Source organism: Squalius cephalus, assembly GCF_949319135.1.
Source record: "Squalius cephalus genome assembly, chromosome: 7".
NCBI lineage: Eukaryota > Metazoa > Chordata > Actinopteri > Cypriniformes > Leuciscidae > Squalius > Squalius cephalus.
Genome location: NC_137128.1, coordinates 35,754,613 through 35,775,712, shown reverse-complemented (window position 1 = coordinate 35,775,712; position 21,100 = coordinate 35,754,613). Strand labels below are relative to the sequence as shown.

The 21,100-nt window shown below is 37.2% G+C and overlaps 1 protein-coding gene and 1 long non-coding RNA gene across 2 annotated transcripts in view; one reads left to right on the top strand and one right to left on the bottom strand.

Moving 5' to 3' along the window:
• LOC307161216 (complement C1q tumor necrosis factor-related protein 6-like) overlaps positions 1 to 21,100 on the top strand; it is a 161,088-nt gene that overhangs the window by 31,353 nt on the left and 108,635 nt on the right. The gene's annotated exons all lie outside the window — the stretch shown is intronic.
• Positions 15,699 to 18,069, bottom strand: LOC307162276. Its single transcript, XR_013821894.1, has 3 exons — positions 18,010 to 18,069; positions 17,481 to 17,566; positions 15,699 to 15,834 (listed from the first exon to the last, which is right to left on the bottom strand). It is a non-coding gene; the product is annotated as an uncharacterized lncRNA (long non-coding RNA).

Genomic DNA, 21,100 nt, shown 5'->3' with positions numbered 1-21,100 from the left:
GAATGTTATGCTTTTACATTTTTTATAGTGTTTCAGCTTTTGTTTTAGTGTTTGTGTAGAGCTTAAATGAGAAAAGAGGACCTTTTCTACATGTGTTACCATTGTTGATAAAATATTTGTTCTTAAAAACAGACTTTTCTGCACTGTGCAGCTAAAATCAGCTGTAAGCCTTGCGGTTCTGTTTTCTCCAGTCACATGAATCTTAGAGAAAGAGAAAAGACCGTTGTCTGTCTGACAGCCAAGAGCCTGCAGTGGTGCTTTATCCTGAGAATAAGCAGGCCTGACCTTAACCATTGGCACAGAATTCCTATATCCTTCCGATTGCTCTGGCAAAAAAAAAAAAAAAAAAAAAAAAGGATTATTTTCACCAACCATCCATCCGTCTCGCTCTTTTTTTTTAACATGGCGTTCTTTCTCCCAAGTCTCGCAATGGAAACAAATCTCTGAGGGTTCTTAGAACAGAATTAGAATAACGAATGACGTATAATTTGCTGGCTTAAAAAAAAAATCCTTGTCACTTGTGCTTTTCTCTAATGTATGATAACCATATACAGAGCTCATAGATCTTTCTCTTCCGCCCCGTAATCTCAAGAACACAATTGTCTGATTGTTTCCCACCCAACTTTCCGCTGGATAAGCGCACTCATTTCTATGAACACAGAGGCTCATGCCAGAAAATGGATAAAGAAAAACAAAAAGAAAAGAATGAAACATCCACAGGAAAATAAAGAACACCTTCAGGGAAAGAAACCTGGAAAGAAACAAAAATGTTTATGGCGCCCTCTATAGGACATATTTATGCTCTCTGGAATAGTTCTGAATTCTAATTGGCCAGTTGTGCCATTGGGCAAAAAGAAGAACAAGGAACCAGTAAAAGAACCTAAAATGGAGAAAGACATGTTAGATTATCGCTATTTCAAGTGACATGGAAAAACTAATTTATGTTGCAGATTAATAATGAATTGAAATATAGCTTCAGTATTTGTCTAGGCCAGCTGTTTTCGACATTGTAATGGAATATTTAAGTCTGAATTAATATAAATAATAAAATCATTTATAAGGAATATTCTGGACTCAATCAACACCAATTGTGACAGTTTCCACACACACACACACACACACAATGAAAATGAATGAATCCATAAGCATTAAAATATTCACTGTTTCAATAGTACTGCCACAAAACGTAAACAATGTGTGTAAACAGTGTTAAAAAACAACAACAAAAAATCAGCTCAAATAATACACACATTTTAAGAATTATTGTAAATGTTTTATATATAAGTACAAGCATCATAACTTGCCCCATTCATTTTCATTTGTGCTTCCCCATAACTTTGATTTTTGCTTTTTTAAAGATTTTTTTTTTAAATTATGCCACAAATGCTGGCGGATTTAGCTTAAGTCTTATTGAACCCAGAACATTCCTTTACAATCAAATCAATATTTCATGTCTATATTTGAAATAACAGTGAAGTCCACACAATGTGCAGGTGAAATCAGACTTGTGCCTAAAAGTGTAAATAAGTCTCGTCGGCCTGACAGCTGGGTTTGATCTTCAAGCATGTCTTGCTCCACTGCTGAAGAGCAGACAAGAAATATCTTTATCAGTGACTCCTGAATTCTCATCTTACCCTTCGTACCTTAATGCATTCTCTCTCTCTCTCTCTCTAAATGCTTTGATGCTTGCAGAGTCCTTGAAAACATCCCTGCAGACTGTTCATTTGCAGAATTCTAATAGAGTTCTCAAACATTCCTTCAGTCCACCACTTCAGAGACTCCCAAATCTTCAAATTAGATATGTGCTGTAAAGGTCTGTGACCTGTCTTAAGTAGAGACACTGAGGGAGAAGGATTACCAAGCTGGCAGATAACTTTTCCATTCATTTTCTTAGCTTTCTCTTGTAAAGCTAAATTCGAATGGCACATCAGTCTGAGAATGACAGGTGGTGTCCTTGAGATGGCGTACTTCTCCTCTCTATAAAAAGTGCATTTCAGAATTACATTTAGATGAATGTCCTCATAAACTAGAGCAGGTTCACCAAGACAGCTGGTGTAATGAGATGAATATTTTGAACATGCAAACAGAAAGAAAGTGGAGATGAACTGGAGTGTTTTACAAGTGGATGAAGAGATGAAGAGACATGGAGAGGATGAGACGAGTGGACGAGATGAGATGAGACGAATAAAAACAAATTTAGGTGAGTAGAGGAGAGATGTGGAGAAATGAAAAGAAACAACAGGGGGGAAACAAGGAGAGGAGTTAGAGAAGAGACAGGAAATGAGACAAGAAAAACAAGAAGAGAAGCAAAATGATGTGAGAATAGAAGGCACAACACAATGAGATGTGGAGAAATGAGAAGAGATTGAAGGGAGAGAAGTCATGGAAGAGACTAAATGGAATGAGTCAAGACGAATGAGCACAACACTGATCAGCATATTAGAATGATCTCTGAAGGATCATGTGACACTGAATAAGTAATGTATTTATAATATTACTATATCAAATAATATTTCACAATATTACAAATAAATGCAGCTTTGGTGAGTGTAACGGAGGCCAGCTAGTAGTCACTGTGTGAGTAAACCTCACTCAATAGGCGCTCTAGCGACAGACGCTAGGGGCTTCAGTCTTTAGCCTCCTCTTTAGAGCGCCTGACTCTCACGCCGGAGACCCGTGACCCGAGCGGGGCGAGTGGGACCTGGGTGGATGGGTTACATAAGCATAAACTACATCTTTCAAATGCATCAAAATTTTGAAGAGGAGAGGAGACGAGACGAGACGAGACGAGACGAGACGAGACGAGTATAAGGAGAAGGGAGGAGAACAACAGTGAGGTATTAGTATCAGCTGTAGCTAAGAAACATTCACACATTCAGTCTGTGTATACAGCTCACTGGCAGGTGTGAGGAGGAGTTTCTCTCTGTTTCACACTGGCTCTTCACCACCACTGGTCCCACGATGAGATGGATGACAGTGTCAGCTGTGGTCCAACATCAACCCCTTCTACTTACCAACTGCCTGAGTGAATATTTCTCAATTCATGTGTGGTATGTATATGATTAGGAGTAAACAGTTTTGCTTGAAATGACACAGCTGTGGTTACTTGGGGACATGTAGGCTACTAATGCACTATTGAGTGTTTGGTTTGTCTCTGATCCACTACAGTCTCATCGATGCATACCAGCATCCCACCAAACAGTGACTCTTTCAGCAGAATGAAGCTAAAGAAATCCTCAATATGTGAGCATAGCTCCACCCTCTCTCCATTCATCACAGAGGTAAATAAATACCGGAGCGAATTCCTTTGGGGACCGGATAGGAACAGAGAGAGATAGAGAAAGAAAGTGAAATGGAAAGCGAATAAGTGCTCATGTGGAATGGGATCCAATTTAAGCAGGAGAGGAAAACCTTTTTCGGATCTCCCCAAATCCCTGGCTTTGTTTACTGCCTCTCTGTAGCTCGACTTGAAAAAATATACATCTCTTCCGTCACAGACTCCCCGGTGGGCTTCTATTGCTCCCCGAGAGGAGGTCTTGTTACAGGCATATGCCCACAGATGTGATCTTCACAGAGCCCCAGCACCTGCTCCGAGCCTCCACTTCCAGCGAGTTCCTGTGCACATGCTGCCATGGAAGTCTACGTCGCTTGCGCTGAACCATGCTCGGTTTCTAGGTGTCAGCCATAAAGCACTTAGCACTGAGATTTCATGCCTCAGAGCACAAATGTTGCGGTCTGATGGCGTACGGAGAATAGCGAACGCGTCACTCTAGCGAACTCTAACCCATGTCTGAAAGCATTAGTAAAAAAAAAGGAAAGTTTGCATCTCGCTTAAAGGTATAGTTCCCCCAAAAATAAAAATGTAATCATCATTTACTGACCCTGATGTCTTTCCACGTAAGAAAGTCGAATGAGTTTGAAGTGACGAAAGAGTAAGTAAACAATGAATTCAATTTTTTGGGTGAACTATCCCTTTAAGCACCAGGAAGTTAATAAACAGAATTTCTTTGTTGTTTTTTTTTACTTCTAAAAAGTCTGAATTAATGAGAGAGGTAATTAAGACTAAAAACCCTCTCAAAACAGCTTGATGGAAGTTCTCAGGCCATTTACCAGCCAAGCGTTGAGGAATGAAAGCGACATTTCTTTGCTCAGAAACAAATTAATTGAGCATACCTCTGCTTTTCATTCCAGTGTGCACACAGCCTGCGATGGCAATAAAGAACAATGAAAATGAAACCCAATCTCCAGGATGCCTGCAGGTCCTAGTGTTGAAACGTGTAGCTAGCCCACTACTTTACCCCACTGATCAAGCAGATGAACAAGTGCTGGCTTTGTTTGAGAAGAAAAGGGGGGCCTGAGATTTCATAGAAAGCCACTGGCACACAGAGGCATGTGGGTAGGTTAGCCAGAGAGGTTTGAGTTTCACTCCTAAGTGCAGTTGTTTTGCCTCAGTTTCACCATGTATGTCCAAAGCCGCATTACTGTTTTGACAGATCAACACATAATTTTTCTCTTTAATCTGTGGCAAAAGTGTGCTTTTATAGAACTTATGTGCCAGAGAAACAAGTGTGCGGCCATCTTTAGAATTTTGTCTTTAAACTTCCATTTTTGCTGTAGATCTGTATATTCCTATGGCATCGCTTTCAAAGAGTAATTAGCTGGTGAAGTGGATTTACTTATTGCACAGTTAACGAAAGTTATCATGAGCATTGTAATGTTTGAAGCGGATGTCATAACAAATGTCAGTAGACCAAGAAGTTTTTAAAACGAGTGGTAAGATCCATAAGATCTCACCTTCATGCGGTGGAAATACAAACACAGAACACAACGTAGCGCTGAAAAGGGGCGGGGCTAAATAAGGTCTGTAAAATTGTTTTGTTGATGGAACTAAAAGATAATGGCTCTTGCAACAGCGTTATGAGGTGTCTACTTTTCTGTGCTTTCCCCCTCTCATATCTGTTTTTATTCCACATTAGAAATCAGAATGTGATACATTTCAGAATAACAGGATTTGGGGATTTCTGTTAAAGCAGAACATTTGAAAACAACAGCATTTACTGCAGTCTAATCTACACCAGGTAAGGCTGCACGAATGAGACTGGAAAGAATTGTAATTGAGTTAACCTATAACTTTACAGTAAATCATCCATTACAAAATTGATTTTAATGTATGCATATTTACCACTAAAACATTAATAGTTACTGTTCACATACACTTTTTAATTGCTGGTCCAAGCAAACCTGCTACAAGAAAGTTTTCTTGTGACACGTCTTGCATTTTGTTCTGTTGCCACTTTCACACATGAAACCTTTTAAATTGCTGAAATATTGACAGGTAACTTTTCACCTAAATGCACCACATCTGCTATTTTCACATGCAATTGCTTTTCATCTTTTATCCATATTGCTACCATTCACACATCAACACCAAAACTCCATTAAAACTCTGTGAAGTCAATTGCCGGAAATTACCTTTAAACAGCTGCGCTGGAAATATAGTAAAATAGTGAAAGAATCCTTTAGTGCTCCAGTAATTTGTTGACTAATTTTGTCATCTTCTGGGATGGAAAGAAGCTCTTTAATTTCAGAGTCCGAATTGGCAACATTTCTTTCCAAAATGTCATTATCATGAGCATCACAGGCTTACAACCCTGCTTACAGCTAAATTAACCTCATATGTATTTTTGTTCACACAAAGCATAAAAACAGGACTTCTCTGGCAGTTACAACTGCTTAAGTCAGAAGATTTGCTGGAAAGTTGACAATAGGTCCTCTCGACACAAAATGGAAAAGTGCTGTTAAAAGTTAACGAAAAAGGCGGCATGTGTGATAGTGCCTAATATCTTGCTAAATGACTAAATGTATGTCTCACGCCATGTGTACAATGTTTAAAGCCTATGCACCACATTCAAATTCTGACTGATACAATAAACAGATAATTATTTTCATGTTATAGCCGATTAACAATAAATGGCATATGTTACAATTTTATACTATGATGTTTAAATAAAAAAAGAAAAACTATTAAATACTAAAAAATCTATCATTTCAAATGCTAAAAGTGAATTTAGGCATCACAACATTATATATACAGAATGAAAGATGGATTCAGTTTGAGATTTGCTCAAGAATACATACATATATATACACTATTAAATGTATTCTTGAGCAAATCTCAAATTGAATATATTTGAATATATTATATTTTAATCAACTAAGTTACATAATGGCAAGATGTTAACTAAATGCAAAAATGGGGTAAATTAATATAAATAATATTCAATATAAAAACATAAATATAAAAATGAAAAAATTAAAAATACAGTTAAAAACAAACAAGCAAAAATATATAATAATAATAATAATAATAATAAAAGGCAGATAATCAATGTATCCCTACTAGAGTATATCCTGTGTGAAAAGCCCCTTACACTCAGTAATAATAACTGTACAAACTATGAATTTTAGTGTAAACTGGTGGTCATCACCACAGTAAAGGACTGCTAGTTGTTAGTCTTCGCAAGGAAAAAAGAGAAGGGCAACGGATACTAAGTAGACCGGAGGAATGATAATTCTAGATGATAATGAGAAAAGTTAAATCCGACTGACACACGGCTGCGGTTAGCGGGTGAAGGAGGGGGTCACAGGGGTTCAGGGCAAGTAGACTCCGCAAAAAAACCCGCAATGAGCTTCAGTGAGCTTTCATTTCGGTTGCTAGGAGGGGGAAGGGTAATTGTGTAGAACAAACACACACATAGGTGAGGGTTTTACATATATATGAGTGCTATAAAGAGCCTGAAATGCCATTTAATGGAAACTGTCCCACAAAAGACTGATTAAGAAATGATTAAATCTGTGTAAATGAGTGTTGAAGAGCTTGAAATATTTCCACTAATGCATACCAGCTTTATAAAATGACTGTGTGCACCGGTTAATGTGCTTACAGCACAGTCTGAAGAGCGTAATTCACACTGGCAGAGAAAAATGCGCAACGCAATGCCATGACAAATGGAAGTGACAAGCAGCAATGGAGGTGAGCATGGGCTGCGATACAGAGATACAGCACAAGAAGACAAGAGCAGATTTACCTTCACTCAAACTCTATCTTTCCCCTTCATCTACTGCTCCATGAAATCTCTCTTTTTCTTCTCGCTCTCTCTCGCAGATCAATAGCAGCCCTTTCCAGTTTGCCACAGTCCATCGTATTCTATCACAGCGAGCTAAAAATGATCTGATCTCTGCCATCTCACACAGATCACTGGGCATTTTTCAGAGACCTGTCATCCAGCCACATCTGTTTGGTGTTTACACGTTTAGCTTCGTGAAAATGGAGCTATAAGGTCTTCCTGAGAGACTCTGAGGTCAAGGTCACAGTCTGACACACAAACATTTCGTATTTGGCTCAGTGTTTACAGGGTTACAAGACGTCTTTTGTGAAACGTTCAAACGGCCTTTCATTCATTGACTTACTCCAACGTATTATTTTCAATTATATAAGTTTAAAATGACCTCTGTCGTAGTCATCCATCATTTATCGTTTTTTTTTTTTTTTTTTTCATCATTGCCGGTTCTGCCAAAGTTGTGTTTGGATCAAAATGAGACTCTGGAGGAATTTTCTTTGCCAGTTTTGGACTAGCGTACAGTACCTTCAAGGTGCATTACAAATTATTGCATAATCTGATTGCATAATAGCACCAAAAAAGTTGCTATTTTATTCACCATCATTATATCTGGCATAAAATGCAATATTCCTCTGGTCGTTTTCAATTCAGACTCCCTCATAACCAACATTTTATGTAAAATGTCTAACATTTCACTGCTCCCAGGCGCCAATATATCTCATACACATGTGCTGGTCACAGTTTCAAACCACAGAGAGAGAAAAAAAAAAATTTGTGTAGAGTTTTAACTTTATCGAGGATAGATGCTCTTAAACCTTTCATAGTTCTGCTTATGTTTTTCCTCTTTAACAATGCTTTAACGAGGTGTAGAGAGTCAGACAAAATTAGTCAAAATGAAAGATCTCTCAGAAAATACGGCAGTAAAGTCTCGGCATGGCAACTTAACGACTGAGCTAGTCCAGACCGCAGATCGTTCATGCACAAGGTCCACCCTGTTAGGTGGAATGTGTCGTTTTTAACACGAAGAGCCTTGGAGTTACATGATTCACAGTGTTTCTTTCCAGTCATGAATAAAGCTTATGTTTGTAAATTGGAAAACAATTTTTTCTCTATATTAAGAAAGAGTATTTATTTCATCGAACACCAAGAGGCCAATATTAATATTTCACCAAGGTAAAAGACGGAAGCAAAATCCAATGCAATCATTAATTTTGCAGGCGCTTTCTGGTACCTGTCCAGGAGCTCCTTCTCGACATTTTTACATCTGGGGGAGGGGATGTAAAACCATGCAGAGGAGCTCTGAGAAATGTTTATTTACACTTATTCAATCAAACGAGCGAGGAGGGGGCACAGCTCGGCGCTTGTATATCACATTGAGTCGAGAAAGTAGAGAGTTAAACTGAGATATGGCGTGAACATTTGCAGAACATTCCTTAAGGCTCTGCGCCATGTTACGATAACAATCAAAGAGTAGTAACAACTCACTCCCACAATCCGTCTTCACGTCTGCCGCAAGCAAGCTACTCATTACGTCCTGCCCAATGGATGGAGAGAGGGAGACAGACAAAGACAAACAGAGAGAAAAATACATTAGCGGACCACACCGGGCTCTCGTAAGAGTCTGCGGGCATGATTCTCACATAGATTTTAGCAGGCAGAGAGGGAGAAAAAGGTGAATCTTGTTTTCATTACAGGAGAAAATTGAACTGGCAGCTATTGAGCCCCATCAATCATGAATTCCATCATGGGCTGTCAGGGTTGAGTTATCACCCTGAATGGCATTCCCACACACACAGAGGGCACCGGCTCACACCGGCACCGAAACCTTCATCTGTCTCTTCCTCTTGTTCCCCAGCACCCCTACACCCCCAATCGCTGCTTCTTGCTTTTTATTTTCATTCTATCATAATACCACATAGCTTCTGAAAGTACACAGGCCATTACAAAAAAAGTATTATGGTTTTACAATAAAAATCTGCTATTGAAAAACAGTAATTCCATGGTTTTTGGACCCTGTAATTCGATTAAAGCCACAATGTAAAACTAAAATGCAAACTGTTCCAATGCAGGTTTACAATATATGTTGTGTTTTTAGTCTAGATGTAAAACCACAAAATATTAAGCAACTGTTTTCAATACTGATGATAATGAGAAGTGTTTCTTGAGCATCAAATCAAAGTATTAGAAAGATTTCTGAAGGATCATGTGACACTAAAGACTGGAGTAATGATGCTGAAAATTCAGCTTTGCCATCACAGGAATAAATGACATTGTAAAATAGAAAACCGTTATTTTATATATATATATATTTTTTTTTTTTTTTTTTTTTTTTTTTATCTGTATTTTTGACTAAATAAATACAGCCTTGGTGAGTATAAAAGACTTCCTTCAAAAACATTACCAGACTCTTATCAATTTTAAACTTTTGAATTGTAGTGTATATTCAGGTTTTATACTTCAAAAGTTGTCACTGTTTTCTGCAGAGCTGCTTTATAGCCAAATTGAACTCATTTCTTAATTTATGTACTTTACACAGATATTGAACCGAATCAATGAATAACACCGAACTGATTTCAACTGAACAATGACTGTTCACTATTGTCTTTTTAGAGCTGCATCATTGAATCATTATGTTCCTGTTGATCACTGTAAAGCTGCTTTGAAACAATCTGTATTGTATAAAGTGCTATATAAATAAAGGTGACTTGACTTGACTTGACAACTCGCCCATATAACGTGACAACATAACTGCATTAACATCACATTTCATCACCGACCAATGGCATTTCAATCTCTTGTAGTATCAAGACTGAGACCAACTTGGACAAAATGATTTGGACAAAAGTTCAGGGAAAGTTAAACCAAGAAACAGTGCGTCAGGGTGTGATGTATAACGCATGCTAAAGTGTATATTTTAGAAGTAACTCTTCTTTTGTGAGTTGCCCTGCATGCTTAATAAACAAACTACAGCGGGTCCAAAACGCAGCAGCAATGTTCTTACTAGAACCAGGAAGTGTGACCATATCAGCCCAGTTCTGTCAACACTGCATTGGCTCCCTATTAAACATTGTATACAAAATATTGCTGATTACTTACAAAGCACTAAATGGTTTAGCTCCCCAGTACTTGAGAGAGCTCTTAACGCATTATAGTCCTTCACATTTACATTTAGATTTACATTTATGCATTTGGCAGACGCTTTTATCCAAAGCGACTTACATTGCATTTCAAGGTACATTCTTACCTTCTTACTTTATATCTGATAATATCTAGAATGTCAAAATCGACTGCGTGCGGTAGATCCTTTTCCTATTTAACACCAAAACTTTGGAACAGTCTTCCTAACATTATCCGGGAAACAGACACACTCTGTCAGTTTATATTTAGACTAAAAACACATCTCTTTGACCTAGCATACACATGACACATTATCAACTTCTATAATTCAATGTTAGGCTGCATAGATTGGTCAGCCGGAACCGGGAACACTCCCCATAAATCCTGATGTACTCGTTATCATAAGAAGAATCTACGGTAAAATTAGTCTCTCTGTTTATCCCGAGGTTTACCGCAGTCCGCCGGATACAGGCCGTATCCAGGTCTGATGAAGGACCTGCGCCTGGACACGACGACAACGCACTCCCGAAGTGTCTTCTAGTCTCTCCCCTGTGAAGGCCTCCTTCCCTTCCCTTTACCTCTGTACAGATAAAACGTTGTCAAAATGATTCCAGTTCACATTACTCCAGACAAGTAATTTGTTGAGGTCAATTTGTAAAGAAAGACTATACATGCCTGCGCACATATATATTCAAACACGCATACCTATAGACTAAACACGTAATACGCATGTGCACGCCGTCAGCGGTTTCACAGATTTGCGTTTTTGAAGTTTACGCGGAGATGATAACGTTTTGAAAATAATTTCAATGCTTTCACCGTGGAACCTACTTCAAGGTTTGCGTTCTCGAGCCAGCAGGCACTGTTGTTGTGCGGATGAGCGGGCCAGAGCGCATTAAGGGTATTCTGTTAGAACAGTGTCGTGTTAGCGGCCCCTAAGTTATATTCATACTAGCAGATAAATAACTAATGATCTTTGCAACGGAAGTGAATCAATCAAAACTAACTTTAGCTGGACAATAACATTATTCTAGAGCTGTTGTAAAGCCAAAACAATCTCTGTTACATTTCCTATTATCACTGTAAAGCTGCTTTGAAACAATCTATATTGTTAAAAGCGCTATATAAATTAAGGTGACTTGACTTTTTTATTCCAAAAAACAGCACACTGAAAATCATTAAACCGGCCCAAAAGAAAAGAAGCCCCTTAAGGATATGTAACCAAGACACTGGACAGTGCCGTTGATTGACAGCTAATTCAGATCCAGTCAAACAGTGGGGGATGAAGTTTTCATTGGAAGGAGGACAATAGCTGGCAGGCAGTTCACAACCCTCGTATTGCTGCATGGAGGTAGAATTTGGCATAAAACACACAACTCAGTCCGATGAGGAGCACATTCCCTCACCCAGATAAATAAACAGCAGCAGTCTATAGAATCTGCACCATCTTTCTCTCTTATTACCAGCTAACATCGATTTTATTTTTCATTACTCTTTTCTTCCCCACCCGCTCAGCAGAGGCAGGTGGGTGAAAAAAGGACACAGTCAAAAATATGAAACGGAAATATGGATGTCTCCCTCTCTCTTTCTCGTATTCTTTCTGCTTTTATCTCTTCCGCCATTTATTCCTATTTTTCCCTCTCCTCTGCATTTCTCTCTAATCCTCGCTTGGTCACCATCCGTTTGTGCATCTGTGTGTGTACGTGAGAGGCCCGACAGCCCTCTGAATTGAGTCGTATTGATTCGAGAGCAGACGTTTTATTTCGGCGATGCATCAGCCAAGATGCACAGCATCAAAAGAGCTGAGGGGATGCTTTCATGTCGATGGAGAGGGTGTGTGTGTATGTGTTACCGCCCGAGATCAAGGGTCCTGTGCGTGTGTGTGTTTGTGTTTGGGCAGAGAGAAAAAAAGACAAACCTTGTCATGGAGAGAAGCAGTGGATGGTGAAAAAGAGGGCATGTGCTCCGGTTTCAAGAAACGAATAAAAATGCAGTGTTCATTTCCAAAATGTGAACACGCACCATTATGTCCAATTATTTGGGGTTAGCAGTTAATGTCTGTGGGTGCATCCCTATTTGTAATTCTATATAGTCAGCAAGATGAGGATTAGAGCGTCCCAAATCATAGTACACTGAAAATATAGTGCATCAAAAGCCTGGATGGTGCACTCTTAAAAATAGGTTCTTTATTTGCATCAATGGTTCCATGAAGAACTTTTAACATCCATGGAATTTTTCCAGTGTAAAAAAGGTTCTTTATAGTGGAAAAAGGTTGAGTGTATACCAGGGTTGTCCAATCCTGCTACTGGAGGGCCACTGTCCTGCAGAGTTCAGCTTCAACCTCAATTAAACACACCTAAACCAGTTAATATAGCTAGTCTTAAAGAATTGTTCACGCGAGTTCACGAGAGCGCCACGATGCATGCGCGAGAACTGAGAAGATGACGCAGATGGGTCTCGATGCAAATGGTTCTAAAGTGTGCATTTCCTGGATGTCCGAGTCGTGAGAAACCAACCTTACCAATGCCGCAAAATGAATGGCTTACCTTTCGCACTTTCCCATCAAATGATCATCTTCTCACATCATCTTCTCAGTTCTCGCGCATGCGTCGTGGCTCTCGTGGACTCACGTCAGAGGCCCGCACGGAAGAAAATGAATAGTTGAAGTCGTTATTTTATTTTATCTTTTTGCGCACAAAAAGTATTATTCTCGTCACTTGATAAACTTAAGGTTGAGCCACTGTAGTCACTTGGACTATTTTAACGATGTCTTTACTAACTTTCTGGGCCGGCAGATGCAATCAGCCTATGAAGTAGTGAGCCAGCTCTCAGATTTCATCAAAAATATCTTAATTTGTGTTCCGAAGATGAACGAAAGTCTCACGGGGATGGAACATCATGAGGGTCAGTGATTACTGACAGAATTTTCATTTTTGGGTGAACTAACCCTTTAATAGGCGTACTAAACTTCCGGGGCAGGTGTGTTGAGGAAAGTGTGAGCTAAACTCTCCAGGACAGTGGCCATCCAGGTTTGAGTTTGGACACCCCTGTGGACTGTTGCATGAAGCTAGATGAGCAAACTCTGAGTTTCAGGTACAGTATAGGTTTAAAGTTGACAAATCCATATAAATCCAACTCAAGGCTCACAACACTCGGTATAAACATGATCTGTCAAGTCAGGTTTAATCCAGAGTTTGCAATAAACTCTGAAGCGCGTGCACCTGAAAGTGTGACGTGAGTCAAACAGCCAATCACACGGAAAATGCATGGAGAGCGTCAGTTTTTCGTTCTCGCGATAGAGCTGGCACAATTCACTTCTCTGTTGAAGATTAAGAGATCATTATGAAAAAAATATCATGAAATTAAATGCATTTACAAGGCAGGAATAAACACTGCTGCAGCTGAAAGAAAATGAAAGCTCTAGCGTAAAGTTCTGCCAGGAAGACAATGTTATGTCACTCATTACTTTCTGGAGTATAAAAGATCGTTACTTACACATGTTTGAGTTCGCAGATGATGGCGCAAACATTCACCTCCATCCTCCCCACCACCACCAGGATGGTCCCTGTCCATACCTCCCCGGAGGTCGGCCCCTGCCTTCATCTTCAGGCAGGATATGCAGAGTCCGGGGGCTTGGTGATATCAAGTGATTTTTTTTTCAGACTCAGAGAAAGTGATGACATTTTGATAGGACAATCCTCTTGTAGTACAAGCGGCAATAGTAAGATTCCAATAGTGATGTACTGGCTTACTACAATTACACACTCACTCACTTACTTTCTTAATGCCAGCTATAGCTAACTGCATACTTTTAGTGTGCAGAGGTAGTATGTGAACTGAAATATACAAACTGTGCCTCAAAGATGTTGCAGTCACAACAGATCAAAGTTCTGCAGTATGTATCAAGAGTGTATCAGCATATAATCAATTATACACGAAGAATTTGGGAGGGGAAAAAATGTAATATAAACATTAAAGGAATTTTGGCTTAAGAAGGGCTGCTGTGATCTTCAAGTATCCTCATGTAAAATTCTGATTTTAATTTCCAAAAATCCCTGTCTCATCCGCGGTTCTGCCTGCACAGCGCTTACACAAGACTTGTGCATGCACCCTCACGCACACGTGCAAACACATATTCTGCATGGCGCCAACGAGGAAGAAACGTCATAAGCCTATTAGAAAAAGCCAACTAAAGCAGCGCGCCAAACACTGAGGTCAGGAAGTATTTGACAAAGAGGGGAAGTTTTGCTCTTTTACTTCATGCAGGCAAATATCACACCCTGTGGACTCATAAAAAACAACCAGGCACATTTCAAAAGACTTTCTGAAAGACTTTGACTGCTGAAGGGAGATACTGATCTCTTGACAAGCATTTATTTATTTGTTGTCCTATGTTGTCATATTTCTGACTGAAATTTTAGGCAGGGGATATCGATGTAGTCACAACACTTGCTAACCAGTTTTAGGAGGAGGGATCTCATTTTAGGGGGCATTTGATTGGGCAAAAATCTGTGAAGTTCATGATGAGTCATCAATTTTTTGGGTCCATTTACGTGTAAAGGAAAGGCTAAATTTTTATATCTGTTAAAGCAACGCTATGCATTTTTGGCAATTTCTTCGCTGTTTTCTCGCTTTTTGCTCGCAGGTTTCTCTATAGAGCTCCCCCTACAGCTTCGGAATAGATATTTGACAACACTGTCCTCAAAACTCGTTGGTGACTCGCCCCCTCCCATCTTCTCCCTCCTGTCATGTGCATTTGTTTTCAAAGAAGCCGGCGAATGCACGGAGCCATGTCCACTGAGCCATGTCCACTTCTGTTTGATACACTGAAGGCTAGCATATAAATGTTTAGATAGTGTATGTGTGCAGTGCCGTAAAGCAATTCGTTACATTGCGAGACCTGATATCACATGATACTTCCTGACGCTGAGGCCGGCGGCCCGCCAGCCCAAAGTTGCAAGGGTGGTTTTTCCACTCAAAGGCGCTGGAGGGGTGCGAGAAGACCACCATTCCACCCGAAAAAAGTCATATAACCATTCCAATGACTCCGAAACTGTTCAGTTAAGGTAAAAAAACCTGCATAGTTCACCTTTAAAAGTGAGGTTTGGTAACAGACATGGACAAAAACAACACAAAACACATCTCATCTGATTTCATTGGATCTTTAAATGTAAGATGTAACAGTGCTTGAGCATGCTCCGTAATAAAATAAAATATTTAAATTTATTTTAAAATAAAATATTATTTTAATATTATCAGAGTGCATATCTAAAGAGCTAAAGAAGCAGAAAAGCACCATCAACACGCATGAAAAACATCTGAAAATCACTACAAATAAAAATGATCCACTTAACATACAGGCCATCTTCCACTTAAAGATGGCTAGCAGGCAGTTCATCAGCTAGAATGCTTGTCTCACTGAAGATGTACAGAACGGTGAGAAAACCAGAGAGGTGGGAGTGCTTCAGTGAGTGTGAACTCTCCTCTCCTCTTCCTTCAGAAACCCCTCTCTCCTGCGGTTATGACATTCTCTGCAGCAGAGGGGGATGTGGGAGCACGGTGCTTCCTAAGACACTTAGATCTGAGAGAACCGAGTCTGACCCAGTTTACAGAGGACAGAGAAAGAGAGAAAGAGGGAGAGGTGGATGAAAAAAAGAGAATGAGATGAGGGATACAGGCAAAAAAAAAGAGGAAAAGAAGACTAAACACAGGCAAAACAGTTGTCATAATTTCACATAAACACTCTTTTTATATAATCAAATCACAAACGCACACGGTCAGTTGAAAGTTAACATGCAAAGAAATCTGTCAATTAATCAATACATCAATCAATCAGTCACTCAATCACTATGTCCTGACTTGATTTTGCATGTATATCATGTGGATTTTGCTATTGTAAACCTGCTTTACTCCAAAATGACCCTCATCATCATTCTTTGGGTGCAAGTAATAATTATTTTATTTTTTCCTCTTTTTTCCTTTTTTTTGTTTTTTTTTTTTGGCCACCAAGGGTAAAGATGTAAGTGTTTGCCCAACAGAAGAAAAACACGTTAAATCGACGATCAGGTGGCGACATCTAGTGGCCAGAGGGAATATTACAAAATAAAAATTGGATATTATTTATTTATCCGTATAATTATTTTAAAAATCATTCTGTTAAAATAATGACTTTAACCATGTCAGCAATATCCCATTTTGAAAGCATGATTTAGCTATATGGAAACTAGATATTTTATGCTTAATAATGCTTTACTATAACAGCTTAATTTTAAATTAAAAATAGCCTAAATAAATTTAAAAAATATAGATCCTTGTTTTTTTGTAAATTGCCAGTTGTCTTTTGTTACTTTACAGCCATGAATCATGATTTGCTACTTTATAGTCGGTTGCAATTTGCATTCAGGAGAGAGCATCTGAATGGACAAAAATCTGCATAGTGCAATAGATGTCCATTTTGAATAAATAGCCTATCTGCAAAAAGCAAGTTCTTCCATTTAGGCGCACAATAGCAAATAGATATAACAGACATGGAAAACTGTAATTTCGAAAATTCTAATTTACTTTCATGACGTCTTTAAGACTAAACTGTGTTCTATCACACTGTTAAACCGTCTCTATGAGGAAAATGAAGTTCTGAATGTGCAGTGCTTGCTGAAAGATCCTGTGGAAGTCCCAAGCTGTAATGATCTCTCTGTAACATAATGAGTTATTATGCACAGCTTCAGGCATGCTGCAACATGAAATATGAAGAAATGTTACAGGAAAAAAGAAAGAAAAAAGGAGCTGGTGAAAACAGTTACTCTGTGGAGTAGCCTACTTCATATATTATTACATTTTAGAGAAAAAATAAAACTTTCATATTGATGGGAATCAAACAAAACACAACACCCTATATAGTGATGTTCCCAGAGGAGGAAAAACGCTCCATAAATGAAATGGAGCTTATAATATTACTACTACTACTACTACTACTACTACTACTACTACTAATAATAATAATAATAATAATATAATCTTTATATATGTGTGTGTGTGTGTGTGTGTGTGTGTGTGTGTGTGTGTGTGTGTGTGTGTGTGTGTGATCTATGTCATTTATATATACCCCATATTGATTTAGAGAGCGTGACTGACATTAAGACCATTGGCCTGAAAATTATATCAAACATAATAAATATTTTTTATAAACATCAACTCAAAGGTTTTTTGCACATTCATATAGTCCAGAATCTTCTCCAACCTTACAGATAGATGAGCAGCAATAGCTTTTCAGCGAGGCTTCACAATCTCCAGCAGAGGTCGCCACATCTCATCAAAGACGACAGGTGGAGCTTTTAGGACAATAACAATGTGAATACAAATTTATTTGGGTCTTTCTCAAAAAAATATAAAACTTTAATATTTTGTAGCCTATAAGTCCGTGCGGATCAGTTTTGTTCCATAAAAGCTGATGGCAAATATAAATAGCCTACTAACACTAGCCTATATGTATTACTTTACTTTGTTACCATTAGCATTATTAATATTTTATTTTTCAAATTAACTAGGATTGTACCAAAAGTGACAAGTTCCCTTCAATTTTATTTTCTAAAAATACATTTTCTTAGCTGGCATCAATTGTCCTATAAAAACACACCATTGAACAGACAATATCATGCCATTAAATGATCATCATCAAAATCTTTCAAGCAAACAATGCAGCGGTTATGAGCCATAGCATAACCAAGTTAAAAAAAAATTCAATGAGCATTTTTTAATGTGTTCGTAAACTCACCAAGGGCACTTCGAAAAGTTTATTCTTCCTGTAAACTTTGACCTGGCTTGGAATCACTTTGCCACAACTTTTTGTTTTTTCAAAATACTAGTTTTTAACATCAGTAACTTTAGATACATGAAATAAAGGGACATGTTTTTTATTTTGGTTTAGTTTTTTAGTTTTTTGCACACATGTAAGACCTTGAACTAATATGTGGAAACAAAACAAATAAGGGAACTGGCTTTTTTAAAAGTCTGTTTGATTAAAATCAATAAAACATTTTTGCATATAAGACAATTGTGATTCATCAAGTCAAAAGTTGTATCTCATTTGATGTTGAAATGTGCAAATAAGCCAAAATCGAATCACATCCTCATTTCTAATGTCAACCTTTCACTTTGTCTAAAATTTAACCAGAGAAAGATCTGGAAACTTTGGTAGACTAACATGCTAATGGACTGTGCATATTTGAACTTAATTTGACTCTGACCTTTGCTTCACTTCATGTTCTGTCCTCACATCATGTCAAAGTCTAAAACAAGCAAACAAACATACAACACCAAAAAATGTGACATCCGTAGTGAAAAAAAAAAAAAAACTATAGCAAAATTTAAAAGACATTTATTTCATACTAAGTATTCTACAATCCATTAACATAATTACTGAGACCCACTGATGGAGTACTTCTTTATTGTACAATGCATATTTCTCAATATTAAGCCTAAATTGTGCCACTATTATTAAGGATATGATGACTGTATAATATTTGTCTTTAAATGCAAGATATTTAAAGTGTACCTAAAATACACCTGCAGTAGTTCCATTTTAGCACAATCAAATACACTTATGTATCTTTAGTTGGACCTCAGCACTATTTCTGGATAACTAAAGTGCATTAAGTACAAAATTAGTTGTTCCAATTTAGCAGACTTTAAGTATAACAATTTAGAATACTAAAAGTGCAACTGCAGGGTATTTAAGTACATAAATATGTAAATGTATTTGTAGCATATTACTTAGCATAAAATAAATGTATTTCAAATTTAGGTATACCCTAGTGAAAAAGTATACTTTATTGTAGTTTTAAATATATTCCCCTTTTCAATAGTACATTGCAAATATACTAACAAAAAGTGTGGAGATCTTTAAATATATTAAAAGTATACTTGCATCATGCTTTTACCTATTTTCACAATACAACTTTTAACACACTTTAAAATAATTGTACTTAAGTATATTTTAGGAAAATGTATTTTAGAAAAATATACTTGAAGTGAAAATTTAAAAGTATATTTATTTGCACTTTATTTAAAAAATATTTTAGGTATATTTTAAATGTGTGCTGGAAATAATCATTGTAACAATGCATTGAAAGTATACTTTCAAAACACATTATAGTATACAATAGTAACAAAAGTATAGCTAAGTATTATTTGTCTATTAAAGTGCATTTGTTATTGAAGACAAAGTGTGCAATATGGATCGTGAAAGGTCCACGAGCCAGAACTCGAACTCGGGTCTCCCGAAGCACAACGGCTATATATATAAGTGTCTATAAGATAATGTATATTGGTATATTGCTTATATGTTTCCAAGACACTCGTAATGAATTTGTAATGTACTTGTAATGTACTTGTAACACAAATAAAGTATACTTTAATATCACTAATCAAGCATGTAATAAGTCCCTACACAGGCATACACTTAATACTTAATACTTATACTTAAAGTATACTAAGTATACTTGAAGTTTTTCCAATTTAGAACACAAAAGTACACTAAATACACTTAAAGTTATGCTTTACTACAATTTAATTCCAACTAAAATATACTTAGTACAAAATTAGTTGTTTCAAAATAGCACACTTCAAGTTAACAAATCATTAACATACTTGAAGTATACTAAATTAGTCTGGCTGCAAGTATACTTAGCATATATATATACAGTATATACATTTTTTTTTTTTTTTACCAGGGTAGTCATTGAAAAATCTTGAACATTTTCGCAGTAACACTTTAAAACCTCAACAAATCTGGCTTCACTAATTTGAACTGTAAGTACACAAGCATTCACAGAATATTTTTGGTAATAAAAATAAAATTATTGAAAGATGTTATATATATAACTTTATCACATAAAACTAAAGTTCACATAAGTATTTTTAAAACTATTTTACTTATACAATGTAAAAAAAAGATTACATAACTTTGTCAAATTACATAACCAATCAACTTATTCTACTGCACACAGACTGGCAACATGTAAGGCTTGAACTGACCTCCTCTGCTTTGGTCCAGGTTTAATGTCTGTTGATGTCTGTCATGTGAGCCACAGAATGACATATTAGTGTAGTTGATCAGATACTGTAACTGAACATCGAAGGGCTTCACTCAGGACTCATGTGAGTCATATGAACTGAAAAACGTGCACTCTATTAGAAGACAACTCGCACCAGACCCAGCCTTAACATCATGAGACCTGCAGGACTCTCATTATCTCTGTGGGAAACACGGGATGCGTATTATGGGTATTATTAATGTTGCACATCGTGTGTCTTTATTTGGGTCGGGTAACAAAAGCCCGGTTTCTGAAACTACTCAATGTAACATTGTTGAAGCAATTTACGGGGGGTTTTACGGGGGGTTTTATTTTCACAAGCAAGTGTTATATTTTCAAAACTCTTAGTACTAATATCACAACAGATTATCAAAAGTGCACTTTTTTCCTCAGACATTTCAGCATGTATTCAGTTGTGTTAGAACAATACACAAAATCACAAAGTATCCCTTTCACAACACAAAATAAGTGTTTCATCTATATAAACATTTAATTCACAACTGCCTTTCATAATGCTTTTACAGTCAAACTTTTCATTTGCATCTCTTTTTATTCAGTTTAATACATTTGTTGTAATATTATTTAATCCAACTGATCTTAATCAATTAATCATTTGGTACATTTATATTCTAGATATAGTTTCTTGTTTGCCATTTCTGCAGATAACCAAATGTAATTAATTATTTTTACATTATAATTATCATACATTTATCTTAGATGATAATACAGAGTTTTACATTACAGTGTAATAATGTTCTTCATAACACCTTT